Source organism: Podarcis erhardii, assembly GCF_964252035.2.
Source record: "Podarcis erhardii genome assembly, chromosome: 3".
Taxonomy (NCBI): Eukaryota; Metazoa; Chordata; class Lepidosauria; order Squamata; family Lacertidae; genus Podarcis; species Podarcis erhardii.
Genome location: NC_138507.1, coordinates 111,720,022 through 111,738,895, shown reverse-complemented (window position 1 = coordinate 111,738,895; position 18,874 = coordinate 111,720,022). Strand labels below are relative to the sequence as shown.

Below are 18,874 nucleotides of genomic sequence, written 5' to 3'. Positions count from 1 at the left end.
CTTACGGAGTCACTGTTAAGACCATGTTCATGGAAGACAATCTTACTCAGCTATGAGTGATCGCCAAAGAAGTAGTTTGCTGATGATTCCACATTATTCAGGGTCACTGGAACTAAAAGAGATTGTGAAGAGCTTCGAAAGCGCCTCTCCAAACTGAGTCAATGGGCAGTAAAATGGTGAATGCAGATCAATGTAAACAAGTCTAGAGTATTGTGTGTCAGGTCTAGATATCTTCATCTCGGATATACAGTCCTGGGTGTAGGTTTGAGCCCCATGTTGGGCAAAAAGATTCCTACATTGCAGGGGATTTGACTAGGTGACCCTGGTGGCCCCTTCCAACTCTATGATCCTGTGACCATTATCCTCATCTGCTTGCAAATTAAGAAATGTGGAATGGCCATGGTCTGAACTGGCAGTGATGGACCAGGAACAAGAACTTGGAGTTATAGGAGATATCTGATGAAGATGTTGGCCCTGTGTGCAGCAGTGGTGAAAAAGATAAAACTAATGCTAGGGATCATTAGGAAAGGAAAATAAAACTTCCAATAGAAGAATACTGCTGTACAGATCTATGCAGTGACCACATTTGGAATACTATGTACAGTTCTAGTTGCCACATCTGAAAAAGGATATGGTAGAGTTGGAGAAGGGTTGGAAAAATGCAACCAAAATGATCAAGGGGGTGGAGTGACTCTCACAGGGGCACTGGCTTGCTGACATTGAGGGGCCCCAGCATCACATCCCATGTCCTGCTCCTGCCCATTGCACCAGCGCTCTCCTATCAGTGGCAGGGATTGGGGAGCGCAGAGGGTGATTTTCACTCTCTGCATGTCCTTCCCCCATCTCATGAGCGAGCCTTCGCCTAGCAGTAACAACAACAACAACATCAACAACAATAACAACTTATTATTTATTCCCCAGCCACTCTGGGCAACTCCCAACAGAATATTAAAAATACAATAAAACATCAAACATTAAAAACCTGAAGCTGAGGCTCCAATACTATGGCCACCTCGTGAGAAGAGAAGACTCCCTGGAAAAGATCCTGATGTTGGGAAAGATTGAGGGCACAAGTTGAAGGGGACAACAGAGGATGAGATGGTTGGACAGTGTTCTTGAAGCTACCAGCATGAGTTTGACCAAACTGCAGGAGGCAGTGGAAGACAGGAGTGCCTGGCGTGCTCTGGTCCATGGGGTCACGCAGAGTGGGACATGACTAAATGACTAAACAATAACAACAACAACAACAACAACAACCAGGGCTACCTTCAGATGTCTTCTAAAAGTCAGATACAGTGGTACCTTGGGTTACGAACAGTCCTGCTTATGAATGCTTCGGGTTACAAACTCCACAAACCCAGAAGTAGGTGTTCCGGGTTACGAACTTTGCCCTGGGATACGAATGCAATCTGCTTCTGGGGCCGCTGGAGGTTAAGAACGGACTTCCAGAACAAATTAAATTCGTACCCTGAGGTACCACTGTAGTTATTTATTTCCTTGACTTCTGATAGGAGGGCACTACTAATGAGAGGGCCCTCTGCCTTGTTCCCTGTAACCTCACTTCTTACTGTGAGGGAACCTCCTGAAGGCCCTCAGAGATGGACCTCAGTGTCTGTGCTGAAAGATGGGGGCAGAGACGCTCCTTCTGGTATACTGGGCCAAGTCCGTAGCCAGGATGGCAACCCCTTCAATATTGGGGTGGGGATTTGGTCCTCTGCCCACAAATATTGAGGGGGCCATAGCCCCTTCTGCCCCCTAGAGTTGGTGTCCCTGGATTCTCCTATGGGGAAAGGTTGAAGCATTTGGGATGTTTTAGCTTAGAGAAGGGACGTGGGTGGTGCTGTGAGTTAAACCACAGAGCCTAGGACTTGCTGATCAGAAACGGGGTGAGCTCCCATTGTTTGGTCCCTGCTCCTGCCAACCTAGCAGTTCGAAAGCACATCAAAGTGCAAGTAGATAAATAGGTACCGCTCCGGCGGGAAGGTAAATGGCGTTTCCGTGCTCTGCTCTGGTTCTCCAGAAGCGGCTTAGTCATGCTGGTCACATGACCCAGAAGCCGTATGCCGGCTCCCTCGGCCAATAAAGTGAGATGAGCACCGCAACCCCAGAGTTGTCTGCGACTGGACCTAATGGTCAGGGGTCCCTTTACCTTTACCTAGCTTAGAGAAAAGGCAAGTAAGGGATGACATGATAGGAACTGAGGGAACTATGTATGGCATGTAGAAAGTGGCAAGAGAAAAGTCCCCCCTCCCTCTCATAACACTAGAAATTGTAGGCATCCAATGAAGATGAAAGTTGGAAGTTACAGCAGGGGAGAGGCAACTGTGGTTGTCAACTGTTAGAACAGGATTCTGGATGAGACGGGCCATTGGCCTGTTCCAACAGACTCTTCTCATGTTCTTATAAACCTGGGACCTTCTGCATCCAAACCTCTACCACTGAAGCTCTACCTCCCAAATGGTACGGAACTTTATTTCCCATGTCATAAACACTCTTCTGTCCAGTTACTGTGCCTCCCTTTGATTCTAGAATGTCTCTGATGCTTATAGCACAAATGGCTTCCTGTTTACACAGAAGTTTAATGGGACTTGCCTTCAATTAAGCAGGCATACAGAATTGCAGCATTAGCTTTCAGCCTAGTGATCTTCATTACAACCCTAGGATGTGTACAGAGAGACCCAAACAGAATTCTGTTTTCTAAGGAGATATAATTCTGCAGTGCAAAAAAGCATCTGCTTGCATGGTCGAAGGTCTTCTGGACTGTAGAAAGCGCTCTCTTTCCTTTCAACCAATTATGTTTTATTTATTATAGCAACCAGTAGTGATTTCACATCTTTCTATGGGAATATATGGATTCCAAAATCTATTTTATTCCACCGTTCCCCCCTCCTTCTTCTTGGTGATTTTGACTACTTATTTAAGATCAGAATCCTTGGCATGTTGTTGTTGTTGTTGTTAAAATTTGTATACCCTTCAACTGAAGATCATGGGGTGGTTCACAACATGATGATACAAAATGAGAAGGCAAAATGCATAATAAATCAAAAAGAAACACAAACAATAGCCCCTACAGTTTAAAAAGCCATAGTTCACTTAGCTAAAGCTCTGGAAGTAGAGGAATGTTTTTGCTTGGCACCTAAAGATATTGTTATGAAAGCCATGTGCCTGTCTTTTTCTCTGCCAAGCGGTCCCAAGAGCCCATGGGGTCCCTGCCACACACACAGGGTCTGTGTCCCTTTGGAGAATAGAAGACACTGAGGAAACTGTCGTGCTTTAAGAAATATGGTTTATTCACCTATTTACACCTTCAGTCTGCATAGAGGAACTCTAGATCTTACAGCATGCCCATTTCCAGAGGCAACAGGGGAGACATGTTCAGACAGGGGTGTAGGAAGAGGGGGCGGGCAGCCCCAGGTGCCACTCTGGGAGGGGTGACAAGATGGCCCCTGCCTCCCCCCCATCTGTAGAGCGGCCGAGGGCGCATGCAGTCCGTAAGGGCGCTGCTCACTCACAGTCCATATGAGCTGCCGCTCTCGTGCGCTGTCCATACGGGATGCCGCTCGCACGGCAGCTTGTATGGTCGCCGTGCAAGTGGCAGCCCGTACGGACTGCGCATGTGCGGCATCCCGTATGGTTACCGCAGATGCACGGTCTGTTGAGTTGCTGCGCATGAGCGCCATTCCATACGGACTGTGCACATGCGCAGTGCTTATGGGCTCTGCCGCCCCGGGTGCCAGAGAGGGTTCCTCCACCACTGCCTTCAGGCTGCCTCTTTCAAAGAGGGAACTCAGGCCTTCTCCCCCCTTCTTCCTCAAAAAAACACCCTCCCCCATCACCTTGGCAACCCTTCAAACCCCTGTCTCTGTTCACACCTCAGGGCAGGAGGGAAATTCTCTTGCATTGGCAACGGCCCTCTGTTGTTCCCTTAATAGCCAGGCTGGTTTGCATAAAGCAGCCCAGGAATTTCCTGAATTCTGTGTGTGGCACAGTTTAATCCATATCCCTTTATAATCCTTATCCCAATTAATCAAAATCCTAGCGTTTATTCATTCCTGGGGTTTAGGGTGATCCCCCCCTCCCGATTTACAACAATATGTAAAGAAGGTGAGCAAGGCAAGCCTCCCTGGGGATAGAGGTCACAAATGGGGAGCCACCACAGAAAAGGCCCGTTCTCGTGTTGCCACCCTCTGGACCTCTCACAGAGGAGGCATACGAAGAACGGCCTCAGGTGATGGCATTGTATAGATATCTTCGATGTACGTTTGATGTTTTACTTCTGTTCTGAAAAAAAGTTCTGCTGGTAAAACTTTGAATAATATTTTTATGAGTCTGGGAAATGATTTCTTCCAAAAGGAGTCAGTTCTTTTTTTTAAAAAAAATAATATTTATTGCTTTTCCAACAATTTAAACACTACAAAAAAGAAAAACAATACAATACAATACAAAAACACTACACAACACCAACATATTAAACAACAAAACAAAACAAAAACAAAAACAAAAACAGTTTAAAACACCAAATAATTTCAGTGTCTTATCTTTCACTCACTTATTTCCGCGACCTCCTCACACCTCGCTTTTTGTATTCCACTTCTGTTAATTGTATCAGCAATTCCCTTCCATCTTCCTCTGTTTTCTATCCTATAATTGTCTTAGCACATTCTAACTTTATTTTTCCTTTAATACTCTGTTAATCTGTTTATACTTAATTCCTTATAACATTTCTACTAAAGCCATATAACTTCATTCCAACATTTTTCTAACATTCATTAATTTTACAGTATTTCCATAAATAATCTTTAAACTTTTTCCAGTCTTCTTCCACCGACTTTTCTCCCTGGTCTCGGATTTTGCCAGTCATTTCCGCCAGTTCCATATAGTCCATCAACTTCATCTGCCATTCTTCCTGGGTGGGTAAATCTTGTGTCTTCCAATACTTCGCGATGACTACTCTTGCTGCTGTTGTTGCATACATGAAAAATGTTCTATCCTTCTTTGGCACCAATTGGCCGACCATGCCCAGGAGAAAGGTCTCTGGTTTCTTCAGGAAGGTATATTTGAATACCTTTTTCATTTCGTTATAAATCATCTCCCAGAATTTCTTAATCCTTGGGCATGTCCACCAAAGGTGAAAGAATGTACCTTCAGTCTCATTACATTTCCAACATTTATTATCGGGCAAATGGTAAATTTTTGCAAGCTTGACTGGTGTCATGTACCACCTATAAATCATTTTCATTAAGTTTTCTCTTAGGGCATTACATGCCGTAAATTTCATAGCTGTGGTCCATAACTGTTCCCAGTCAGCCATCATTATGTTATGTCCAACATCTTGTGCCCATTTAATCATATCAGATTTCACCATTTCATCCTGAGTGTTCCATTTCAACAGGAAGTTATATATTCTTGACAAATTCTTGATTTTTGAATCTAACAATTCTGTTTCCAATTTTGATTTTTCCACCTGGAAACCAACTTTTTTGTCCAAATTGTATGCCTCCATTATTTGATAATAATGGAGCCAATCTTGCATTTTATTTTACAACCTAACAATTTTACAACCTAACAATGTGACCAACCTAACCTATTTAACAGCGCTGTTAAAAATCCAGTACAGAATAGGTGGAAAAATTCTCCTTGCCCAGTGTGCAGGCAAGGAAAAAAATGCCCTGGGTTCTTCTAGTGGATTTCCCACAGGTTTCTAGTTGGTCACTTGTGAGAACAGGAGGGTGGATTACATTGGCCATTGGCTTGATTCAGCAGGCTCTTCATACGTTCTTTATTTTAATATTGTAATTCTAATTTGTGTTCCATAGGAGTAGTTTATTATCCTTTTATTTGTTGCTTTGTCTGAGGAATCTCACCCCCTCACTTTTAATTCCAAAGCAGCTTTCTCTGGTGGCGACAGAAGCAGTTGAGGAGTGCTTGGCGAAAAGACTTGTCAATTTAAGACATTTTGCTTCAGCCTGTTGCATTTCCAGGTGCGTTGATTTAGCATCCGGCATCGTGCACCCGCTTCGCTCTAGTCTCTTAGGCTGTTTGGCTACAGACTCTGACTCAAACCTAGACCTTCCTGTCACTGACGTACAGGAAGAGTGCATAGAGGGGCTTGTGTGCACGCTGGCTGTCTCTCACATGCCAAGAACATCATTTCCCTCTTGGGCATCAGGGTTGGCTGTTTATTAAGGTGGGGCAAGGCAGGGCAGAGAGCTACATACATGCTGCAACACTCCATAATCTGCAGACTAGTAAAAAGCCAGTTGGAAATGGATTCAAGGAATGCAGATATTATGCCTGAAGGATACTTTCAACCTCAAAATAGGCGAAAGCAGCCTCTCTCTCCATCTCTCCATCTCTCCTCCACTTCCACTTCACCGCCAAAGTGTTCTCTTCTTTGTTCTGTATTTAGCAGGGCAGAACTAGGCTCTTCACCCCCAGCCTCCTTCTGAGCACCAGGAACAATACAAAAGCCTGGGTACAAATAATAATAATAATAATAAAAAAATCCTCAAGACTCTGATGGGCTGAGGGAAGTTGGAGTCCATCTTGAGAGCTTCAGGTTGCCCATCTGTGCATTAAAAAATGCCAAGACTGAAGGAATGGGTTTCCCAAATCTAAAGCCTGACTGTGCAGTCAGTCTGAAACGGGCCCCAAAATCCCCATTTTTCCTTCTCCAAGGGTTCATTAGCTAAAAAGCATTAACTTGAGCACTTGAGCCAATGTATAACAGGAACCCAGCTGTATAAACAAAGCCCTCTCCTTTATCAGTCGGTGACGCTTAATGGATGGCCTTGTCAGTTCCGAAGTGGAGACGGGACGGCAGAGCTTGGGCTTATCTTATCTTGAAGGTTGTAAATATCCTGACACACTGACGCACAGACTCTGCAAGACAGGGTCTGTCAGCCCCCACGGCTGGAGATAGAGATGGCGTCAAGGGAAACTGCTATAGCTGAGTGACCCTCCTAACCCCAAGATAAGAGTACAGCAACAGGAACATCCGTTTATGGTCATGGATGTCAACTTACGTACAGGAACATCTGTTTATGTTCATGGATGTCAACTTACGTGTATGAACGTACGAGGCTGGATTCCTGGGGAAGGGGGGAGAGGGTGCCTGGAGAATATATATACTGTGTGAAATTTCTCTTGCGTTTGTGCTTGCTGTGAACCTATCATGCAATGCCTTCTGCTATCCAGAGAGCAGAATAAACTCTTTCTCTGAACCAACCTCAGTGTCATTTGACTCCTTCCTCCCTGCTCTGGGAGCAATGCTCACCCTACCAATCGGTAAAGTCTAATAAGGCTACAAGACCACTTCCCTACTTTTGCTGTAGCGTGAACCTTCCATATGCAAACATCCAACACAGTGGGAAACTATAAAAAGGTAACCAGACATAGGCCTTAGGTGACTCCAGCCCTAGTTTCCTGTGACAGCCAAATATATATATAAAAGGCACCCAAAAAGCAAGTCGTTTTCACAAAGGCTCACACTACATTACCAATAACCATGACACTTGATGCAAGGGCAATTTTCCATCTTTCTGTCATCTCCTAAATGGGAGGTTTCTCTTCTTGGAAGGTCAATTTTAGCATCCCCAAGCAATGCTTGTTGCGTAGGTAATAGCAGCTGATATCTGCGGGTTGCCAGATGGCAATCAAAGACGAGGGCGTTGCGTAGACGTAACCGCGTCTCATAGAACGTCCCCCAAACTTATTTTTCAAGGAAAGCATCCGGAATCACGTCTGTTCCCTCACTTCAATCTTTTATTTTGATGGGCTTGAAAACTCCCTTCTGCTTCACTTTTTGATTAGTGGTCTTTGCTTTCTTCAAAACTCTTCTTCTCAGGCCAAGAGGGGTCTTTGAAATATCTCTGCAAAACAAAGTTTCACAGAGAAAGGAAAATAATCTTGCTGTGCTTATAAAATTAGGTTTCGTTTTATTTTATTTTTTGAGATGTGAGGAGGAGGAAAGATTTCCATCTGTTGAGAAATACATACCGAGCTTCAGGAAAATCTTGTATAAAAATTTGTGCACAGAGATTTCCATGCCCCCCCCCTTACAATGTTCCTTTGCTTAAGACAGGGTTATTTGCATTTTCCAACACAACATTCAAAATATGGTAGCAAAAGATCTGAACAATAATCAAGGTATAATTGATTCAATTGCGCAGAGAGACACATTTTGCTATTGTCAAACAGCATTATTATTGCACTTTGACGGTGCTTTCTCAAAAGATGTTTCAAATGTGTTATGAGTACCCAACATCAGTACTATGCTACGATGGGGCTTTAAACCCTGCCTGCTAAAATGTTCACTTCTCCATATTTATTAGCTTTTTCTTCTGCTTAAGTTTTACATCACATTCTCGAGTTTGCAAAAGGAAAAAGGAAATCCCCTTTCCTCTTTTTCCTACTTTTCCCAGACTGTACACATACCAAATAGTTAAACCTTCAGGTTAGGACTTCTTTTCTGCATGGGAAAAGCAAGGGGGGAAATAAGCAAGGGAAAGGAGGAGCCATGCATTTTCTGAGTATTCTAATCACATATTCAGCAAATGTCAGGTGGTTTAAGGGCTTACCTAAGGTGGGTGGGACTTCCACATCAGACTTTGCTTGGGGATTTTCAGTGGTGCTTCTGTCTGTCTGGCTCCCAATTTCTGCAGTTGTGAAATTTGTCCAACTGTAATTGTAATAATAAAATTTAAGGTCTTATATATATATAAAATAAATGTTCATAAATGTACCAACCAAGCACGTACATAATCAGCACAGGAAGACCAACCTGAAACCATTTTGACTCCCAAACTGACCAAATGTTTTCTCTGCAAGGAGGGAGGGGGGGGGGTCAGGGAGCCTTCCCATTGTCTCAGGAATTGGGAAATCACCATCTCAAAGGGTGACAGACTACCAGGAAAGGCAATCAGATAAGGCATTATCAGATAACCTGGCAGACAGGAAAAACAACAGCATTCAAATTTATGTTGTAGACCACCTTTTCTGTGATGAAGGTACGATGTTTGTGGGGGGTGGTCTTGGGTTACACCCCTTCTGTGATGTATATATGATGTTTGGAGGGGTGGCCTTGAGCTCCAGGGCAGGGAATTTAAAATGTCTATATAAGGGCAGGCACACCTGGGTTCTGGGTCCTCCTCCTTTCCTGCGTGTGAAGGGAGCACCCTGTTGCAAAAGATCAATAAAGATCAGTCTTACTAGCTGCTTTGCTTCTTAATATTCTCTGGTTGGCCTCTGTTATTTTCTCCTACCAGTAGGGAACCCTCATGAGGACTCTGTACGGGCTCTTGGATACTTATAAGGGAAAAAGGGCAGATTTTGTTTACAACATAATATTTAAGGGGGTTTGAACAACCCCTTTGCAAGGAGTTGATCCTTCAGTGAGGCAGCAGCTGTGCTTTGGAACTCCTTTTCAGCAGGTACGAAAAAGAGTACAATGAATACACCTGCTTGATCTCAATAGACAGGGAGTTCCGAAGTGTAGGTGCCGCCACACGAAGCAAGCAAGTTTTTACAAATGAATTTCGGAGGACGGCTGCATTTTGGTTCACATGCATTTTTTTAGAAAGTGCAAATTAAGTAAGTTCACCTTGGAATCCGATGGAATCCGATTTCTCCTCCCTTCCTGCCTGTGAGTCCTTGTCTCCCCTCTCACATATGCCCTGAACGGTGTGTGTGTGTGTTTCAGTCTTCAATAACAAATTCAAGGTCAGAGAAGGACAATAGCGCCATGACAATTAACTTCATCATCCCCTTCTGATATAAACTTGGTGTGCAGCGTGGGAAAGCGACACACCCATTTCACTCCAAAGAACCAGACCGCACATGCATTATGAATGAAACGGTTTGGGATTGCTTAGCGAGGGAGGGGCAGGGGCAGGATATGAATTTTGCAAATAAATGAATTAAATGGCTGAAATCATGTTTTCGTTCCTTGTTCTCAAAGGTTAAGACTGCCAGCCTTTTCCACATCAACATGCCACTGCATTGCAGTGCATTTAGCTGAAGCGATCTGACTACCCTCTAGTAAGATCTTTTAAATCCCAAGATAATACAGAGAGGCTTCAAGTTGTATCCTTTCAGAATGTCAACCATCTGCATGCACTGCTTGAATGATGAGGCTGTCGTTCAGCTTGGTATTTTGGAGTCTGCACATTTGCTGAGGATCTCTCTCTGTGTTGGTGGGGGTCAGGAAAAATGCAGGAATAGGAGGAGGGGGAAATATATTGGGTGAGCTTTGTTGCTTTGTGCAGACACGGGTTGGATAGTAGCATCCCTTTCAATGAAACAAAGCAAAATGCACGGAGCGCAGGGGAGAAGACAAGCGATCTCTAACAAACATGCTTCCTTTTAATAGCTGGGCTGGTTGTTTATGGGCACGCATCATTTGGGAAGAGCTGCCATCCATCTCCTCCAGCCACCGCAAAGCTGCATCGGCAACATGCGCTGCCAAAGCCCCACAAAAGAATTACTGTAGAGATAATCGAGGCAGTGCTTCACCTTAATATATGTCCTTTCATTCCAGGGGTATTGATGCAATGGAGTCTTGCTATTTGGCTGGCTAGCCTCTTGGATGTAACAAGGTTTCTTGGGAAGCAAACAGTTGGGGCTCATCCACCTAGACAGCATGGGTCCAAGTGGTTTTGCCTTGCTCACACCGCTTTCCCCTGGGGAACCCATGCTTTAGTGCTGTAATAGGAATTTTATGGTCTTAGATATATGTTAAATGTTCATAAGTGTACCAACCAAGCACATACATAGATCAGCACAGGAAGGCCAACCTGGAACCATTTTGATTCCTAAACTGACCAAATCTTTTCTCTGCAAGGTCAAAATGGAAAAGCCTCCCCATTGTCTTTTCCTTCACAAATCCTGTCTTAAGGATATGTCTGTTTGAATAGGGTGTGAGCCTGTGACCTGGCTCAGGAACTAAGTATTTATCATTACAAAAGACTAGCTAGGCTCCCCAGGAAATCCAATCAAGTAACCTGCAAGATGGGAGACAAACAAGGACAAGAGATAAACAACATTTAAATTTCTGTTTAGACCCCCTTTTCTGTGGTGTATGTATAATGTTTCTGGGGGTGGTCTTGATCTACAGGGTGGCAACTTCAAAAGTCTTTATAAGCCCTTACACACCATTTTTCTGGGTCCTCCTCCTTTCCTGCGTGTGAGGGGAGCACCCTGTTGCAACAGATCAATAAAGATCAAGCTTACTAGCTGCTTTGCTTCTCAATATTCTCTGGTTGGCCTCTGTTATTCTCTCCTACCCACCATCTCATCCTCTGTCGTCCCCTTCTCCTTGTGCCCTCCATCTTTCCCAGCATCAGGGTCTTTTCCAGGGAGTCTTCTCTTCTCATGAGGTGGCCAAAGTACTGGAGCTTCAGCTTCAGGATCTGTCCTTCCAGTGAGCACTCAAGGCTGAGTCAATTCAATGACAAACCTGAATGGTGTTTTCTCCAGCACCCAACTCTGAGGTAAGTTGTAGGTCATCACTGCTGCCTGTGGAAGCAAGGCCCATAGTTTACTGCACAAACTCTCAAAAGCATCTTTGCAGATACGATTATACCAAACAGCATGACTTGTACTGTATTGTTTCTGGGGAATTACCATTGGTGATGGATTAAAAGCAACAAGAACAATTTTGTGTTGCCCCTGGGACATTATAATGCTGGACACTTAGATATTTTGTATGAATTAATGAGAATCGTTTATAGGAATGAACAGCCTGATATCTGTTAGGAGAGTGTGGGTGTGGTCTTTTTTTTTTTTTAAAGAAAAGTTTTTGGAAAACACCTTTTCACCCAGCACAGATCCAAACAATGGAACTTTCTCTCACAAGATGTAGAGATGGCAAGCATGGCTTCAAAGCACCCAGCTGAAATTCACTGGACCTCTGAAAGTACTGAGCCCTACTTTTTGTGGCCCTGAGGAGCTTGACAGATGTCAGTTCCACTTAAAGGCAAATGATCTGTGCTGGATTCCACTCCCCCCGCCCCAAACCCACTACCAAGCGGGTGATGCTTTCTAGACCAGGATGTGTGCGTTATCTGTGCAGTGGATGCTTGGGTTTCCATAGCAACGAGGATGCAGTCAACCACATCTGCTCCAGCACCTGCCCATTAAACACACAGATAATAGGCGGCTTACTTACTATATTAATTACTAGTTTTGTTCTGATTAGAGTTATTCAGCTTCGTGATACATTAATGGGCTCAAGGGGAAGGAGGGAGGAAAAGGGAACCTTTCTCTAATTGCCAGCATTTCTGTTGAAGGTGCCAGATAACATTATCTTCTAAGATCTCTGGAGTGTGTTTTGTCCTTGTCTGGGATCCACGTCAGCTAATTAACATGAACAATAGGAGAATGTTTGAGGGCAGCAAAGTTGAGGGTAGAGGGAAAAGTCAGATGAGATAAATGCAAGGAAAGCTGAGCATCAAAAGGTCTTTGGGTTTAGCACACTGGTGATAGGTTCCTGAGAGCATATATAAAAATTGTATTAAGGGTGGCGGGAGAAATGAGTTTGGCTTGTATTTTAATGCAAAACCTACTTAAGCTGTATTTCCTGAACCGTTAAGTGAACATGGTTATCTGCACCTCTCTGAATTTTTGGATGCAGTTCTCCCAAGAGTGCACAAAAATGCAGATCTATCTAAATGGCACCAATGTACAAAACTACATGACACATTAGGGAGGAATGGTTTGACAAACAGCAGAGGACAAAATTCTCTCCCCCCCCCCATCAAAATTTATCTCCCCCAAATAGTTATGAGGTATAGAAATAGAATAAAACTACATGACACATTAGGGATGTGGGTGGCGCTGTGGGTTAAACCACAGAGCTTAGGACTTGCCGATCAGAAGGTCAGTGGTTCGAATCCCCGCGACAGGGTGAGCTCCCGTTGCTCGGTCCCTGCTCCTGCCAACCTAGCAGTTCGAAAGCACATCAAAGTGCAAGTAGATAAATAGGTACCGCTCCTGTGGGAAGGTAAACGGCATTTCCATGCTCTGGTTCGCCAGAAGCAGCTTAGTCATGCTGGCCACATGACCCGGAAGCTGTACGCCAGCTCCCTCAGCCAATAAAGCGAGATGAGCGCCGCAACCCCAAAGTCGTCCACGACTGAACCTAATGTTTAGGGGTTCCTTTACTTTTACCTTTAGGCAAAAACCAAGTGGCCCCAGCCAGTCAGCCAAATGGCAAAATTCCTACTGGGCCCCTGCTACAAAACAAATGACCCCTAGACAGGCATAGCAAGGCCATAAGAAAAAGAACAGTGGAAGAGCCCTGGCCAGGTGAGGAGATTATTTGTATGGATATGCTCTCCCCCTAACAGGGCTAACCATGGGAGTGTCTCTCAGAGTTTCCTCTTTAGGAAACTTACAGGACTCTGAGTTCCTATCGTGTGCCTGTCTAGCAAACACACATTGTTGGTTTGACTGCATTGTCAATATCCCCTACCAATGAGATGTCTGTGTGAAGCCTGAAAGCAGGACTTGAGTGCAATAAGCCCTCTCCCAACTTGCATTCCTCAGCAACGGGCATTCAGGAGCATACTATATCCAAGAGTGGAAGAGGAACATAGCCATTGTGGTCGGCCAGCATTGATCTCTGGGCTAAGAGATGCGCCGGGTCCATGCTGGTGATTAATCTCTGCGATGGGCTTTTTCTGTAGGTTCCCCATGGTAGAGATTAAGCAGCGGTGAGGACTCATCATTCAGGATTTCTCATTTCAAGCTCCAGTGCTCTCAGACTATTGCCAGAATGTGTACGAACAGAAAGCGGGTTATGAACTATGGAGGGAAAATTTAGGACACACTGAAGCGCTGAGTCAAGTAAGTAGTTCTTCCTGGGCAGCGTTTGCCAAACACTTAGAACCAGTAAGGAAAGTGAGAGATTTAAAATAACTGGAGATAACCAGGAGAAAGCAAGTTCACAGACCTTACCAGCCTTGCTCAGAAATGCAAAGCTTTTTTCTTTCTTTTTTTTTAAAAAAACCCCAACAACAACTAGATTGCCTGACCTGGTTTCCATTTTGTGCTCTCTCTGGATTACAAGGGGTTGAAAAGACAGATACAACCATTTCATTTCCAACAATGATATGCTATTTATGCAGTCTTAGCTACAGTCCAGTTAGACCGGAAGTCTGGGATTTAAGTCTGGTTTAGTTACCTTGTGCAGAGCTTAGCAGTTGGAGTTGGCTAGTGTAGCACCCTCTGGTATAAGCCACTGGAATGGCTGGTAGTAGAATGACAATATCTTATTTATATTTATTAGCCAGCTATTTAAAAAGGTAAAGGGACCCCTGACCATTAGGTTCAGTTGTGGACAACTCTGGGGTTGTGGCACTCATCTCGCTTTACTGGCCGAGGGAGCCGGCATACAGCTTCTGGGTCATGTGGCCAGCATGACTAAGCTGCTTCTGGCGAACCAGAGCAGTGCACGGAAATCCTGTTTACCTTCCCGCCAGAGCGGTACCTATTTATCTACTTGCACTTTGATGTGCTTTCGAACTGCTAGGTTGGCAGGAGCAGGGACCGAGCAATGGGAGCTCACCCCGTTGCGGGGATTCGAACCGCCGACCTTCTGATTGGCAAGCCCTAGGCTCTGTGGTTTAACGCACAGCGCCACTCGCGTCCCTGTTAGCCTGGTCCTAATACAGTGGTACCTTGGGTTACAGACGCTTCAGGTAACAGACGCTTCAGGCTCCACTAACCCAGAAATAGTGCCTCGGGTTAAGAACTTTGCTTCAGGATGAGAACAGAAATCGTGCGGCGGTGCGGCGGCAGCGGGAGGCACTATTAGCTAAAGTGGTGCTTCAGGTTAAGAACAGTTTCAGGTTAAGAACGGACCTCCGGAACGAATTAAGTTCTTAACCCGAGGTACCACTATACAGAGGTGAATTTAGGGGAGTGCAACTAGTTTAGGGGCACTGCAGGGGGCACAGCAACTATGATGTAGAATGGAATGCAAGAGATGTGGGGATGGGGGTGTTGGCAGGGGCCAGGGTTGGCAGTCTCTAGTACAAACTATAATAGCACTTTTCTTTTTCTGGTGGGGAGCCCACAAAAGCTTATATATTACTTGGCAGTGCATCAGGTTGGCAAGCGTTTGCCCCCCCCCCATGCCATGTTGGCAGATGAATTTCTCTCTTTAATATCTTTAGGCATTGCTGCGCATAAGTCTCACTTCACATCTGTTGGTGGAATGCCCATCAATTCAGATTACGTGGAGTTGCAGCGGCTGAGAGGCAGCCTCAAGGAAAGCAAAATAGCACAGCCAATATCTCAGATATTGGATTTCGGAAAAGAAAGAAGGTGCTCTCTAAACAGAGATAGCTCTTGAACAGGGTGTGTGGATTCACCTAGAGATGTAAAGATAAAGATGCAAAGTTCCTGCCCAGATGTGTGAGCTGACCATCCTACCAGCTGGGATGTCTGGGGGAATCCAGCAATGATGATGATGACACTGTTGGTCGATGCCTTGGACCAAAGGATCAAACAGCCAGGCACTTGACTATGTGACTATTCACCTCTTCCAGTGTCATTTTGCTTTCTCTGATGTTGATACGTTGGCATCAAGACGTTCTCTGCTTGCTGCTTCTCTCTCTCTCTCTCTCTCTCTCTCTCTCTCTCTCTCTCTCTCTCTCTTTCCAAGATTAGCCATGTGGGTGATTTCAGGATCTTTTCATAAACACATCACCTATAGCCATTTTCAGATCCTGAAGCTGAGGCTCCAATACTTTGGCCACCTCATGAGAAAAGAAGACTCCCTGGAAAAGACCCTGATGTTGGGAAAGATGGAGGGCACAAGGAGAAGGGGACGACAGAGGACAAGATGGTTGGACAGTGTTCTCGAAGCTACAAACATGAGTCTCACCAAACTGTGGGAGGCAGTGGAAGACAGGAGTGCCTGGCATGCTCTGGTCCATGGGGTCACGAAGAGTCAGACACGACTGAACGACTAAGCAACAACAACATAGCCATTTTGTCAAGTTCGGCGACTTTCTAAAATTAGAACAACAACAACAACTTATTTCTTGTACCCTGCCCATCTGACCGGGTTTCCCCAGCCAGTCTGGGCGGTTGCCAGCTAAATATAAAAGAACACACCAAATTAAATGAATATGAAACATTAAACTGAGGAGTAATTTCAGCTGTGCAATAATGCATATCTGGTACAATCGATAATTTTTTTGTAATGCAATTCGACAGCAGGAATGTAGTCCTATTAAGTCTCATGCAGGGACGCGGACTTATAAAAAATATTGGGGGGGCCCGGGAAAGCTCATGAATAATAAATAAGCTCATGAATATGCAAATAAAGTGGCGCCGCCTCCTCGTGAGCGAATAGGGGAGCGTGCTGCGCCTATTAATCAGCTCCAAAGGAAATTGGGTGGAGCTTTTGCTCGGGAGGGAGGGCAGGAGGCATGCAGCCCGCGCCTCCCTGTGCATTTTGGGCTGGGGGAGGGGCGGCGATGGCGCTCTGCTGGAGGGGCGCCGGAGATTATTGGGGGGGCGGAGCCCCCCCAAACGAATTTTTGAGGGGGCTCGGGCCCCCTCAAGCCCCATGGAGTCGGCGCCTATGGTCTCATGTGTACCTGTCTGATAACTAGATTGTCCTGCTTTTTACCATGATAGGTGAGGTGTTCAAATGACCCCCATGCAAGAAGTGCCAACAGGCCAACTGCTGGCTGTGTGTTCGTTGGAAACTGAGGGAGGCATATTATACAGAGTCAGACTCAAGGGTCTAGCTAGCTCAGTGCTGTCTACATTGACTGGTAGTAGTTTTCCAGGATTTCAGCCCTACCTGGAAATGCCAGGCGTTGACTTGATGGGCCGTTGACCTAATCCTATGTTCTTACTTGAAAGGGATCAGGGACAGAAGGAATTGTTGTTTGTTTGTGGGAGTCTGCTTCAGTGCTGAGAGAGTGGGGTTGTACTGATGAAGAGCAATTGGCAGCATGTTATTATATGCCATTATCGGTGATTTTTCTTTCTCTCTCTTGTAGAAAACAAGAGGCTAACCTTGTTAGGAGATGTAAACACAACACAGAATGGCACAGCACCATGTACCTGCAGTGCATGCTATCAAAGCCTGATCATATGTTCCTTTGCTTGAGAGCAGTGAAACATGAGGAGGAAAGATCACTTTGAATAGTTCCTTCTTCCTTCTTCATACCAGCAAAAATGGCTTCCAAACAATTAGTTTAGGGAAGTTTTTAATGTTTAATGCTGTATTGTATTTTTAATATTTGGTTGGGAGCAACCCAGAGTGGCTGGGAAAACCCAGCCAGATGGGCAGGGTATAAAGTATATATAATAATAATTTTGACACTCTTAGCCCTACTCCTTAAAAATTGCCCTATCCATTAAAGAGTGGGTGCTTTAGTAGTACTTGCTGAACTGATGAATGCCCCAAGTGAATACACCAGGGAAGGGGGTCAAATGGTCTTCCCTATATAGTTGGATTTGAGTGCCAATCATCACTGGCCATTGGCTACGCTTGACATTTTGTTATGTTTTTATGTGCTGGAAGCCGCCCAGAGTGGATGGGGAAACCCAGCCAGATGAGTGGGGTATAAATAAATAAAATTATTATGATTATTATTAGCTGGTCGGAGTTGGACTCTAACAACACCTAGAGGGCCACAGGTTTCCTTGTTCAGGATAAGGCCAGAGCATCCCGAGAGTGCAAAATATTTTCAAGGTATATTGAAGAATTGCAAACATGGGTCTACTATTTGAAAGCCATTTTCATAAATAAATTTGCAGGACAGGAATATCCTAAGAAAGCTTTATGAGTTCTGGATTTTGCAATAAATAAACACAACCGCGTGCTGAATTTGTTCTCTGTCGTGTTATAAATACAGATGTAGATAAATAACCTTTGGTGGATTAAAATATGTAGACTGACATTTCCTCAACATTTTGTACAGGATTGTACGTGATGATCGGTAATGGCTAAAATAATGAAAGTGAACAGAAGAGGAAAGTTGTCTATCACAGGGCTCACATGTCAATTGTTTAGGGCTGGTTAATAAACTGTAATTCCTAACAGGAATGATAAGTGGAAATTATTGTCCTGATAGTCCTGCTATGTGTATTCTTCTCCTTTGTTACAAAGAAGGGCAATGGTATTTATTCCGCGCAGCTCAACATCTTGAGCATTAAGCTTGTGAGTCACATATTTGCTAATGCAGTTTTCAGTGCTGTGTTTAAAAGCTGAAAGTCTTAAGGGTTGACCAAGCATTGACGTGCCAATAAAGCAGAAACCTTGATGTGAAAAATACACACTGGATAGCATAAACAAACCTTTTCCATTCCTCTCTGGAAGCAAATATATCTCAGTAAAGTGCTTTTCAGTGGTTATTACTGCTCAGGAAACTCGGGGAGTGAGATATTGGTGGAAAAAAATAATGATCTGTGCAAATACGATTAGGAACTACGGTGCTCAAAGGACAAACTGAGACTCATCAAGACTTGGTAACAGAAAGGATGATCCTTGGATATCATCTTCCAATGCCCCTTGGATTTAATATCCCTGCTTGCAGAAGCTGGAAGTTCTAAGACAGGGGTGGGGAAATTATGACCCTCCAGAGGTTGTTGGACCACAACTCCCATCATCTTTGACCAATGTTCTGGTTGGCCAAGGCTTATGGGAGTTGGAGTCCAATAACATCTGGAAGGTCAAAGCTCCCCCATCCTTCTTCTCGGAGGTGAGATGAGATGACTACAACTTCCTGGATTTATTTATCAAATTAAGAACAAGCCCTTCCTTCCAAAACACAATCAATAAAGCAATCAAAACATCTTTAAAACAATCCCCAAACAGATGCAGACTGGGAAAGATCTCAGGTTAAAA

At 44.5% G+C, this 18,874-nt stretch overlaps 1 long non-coding RNA gene across 1 annotated transcript; it reads right to left on the bottom strand.

Moving 5' to 3' along the window:
- Positions 1-7,680: 7,680 nt before the first annotated feature.
- On the bottom strand, positions 7,681-9,163 carry LOC309338099. The gene is made up of 3 exons (XR_014154702.1): positions 8,783-9,163; positions 8,580-8,680; positions 7,681-7,871 (listed from the first exon to the last, which is right to left on the bottom strand). It is a non-coding gene; the product is annotated as an uncharacterized lncRNA (long non-coding RNA).
- Positions 9,164-18,874: the final 9,711 nt, after the last annotated feature.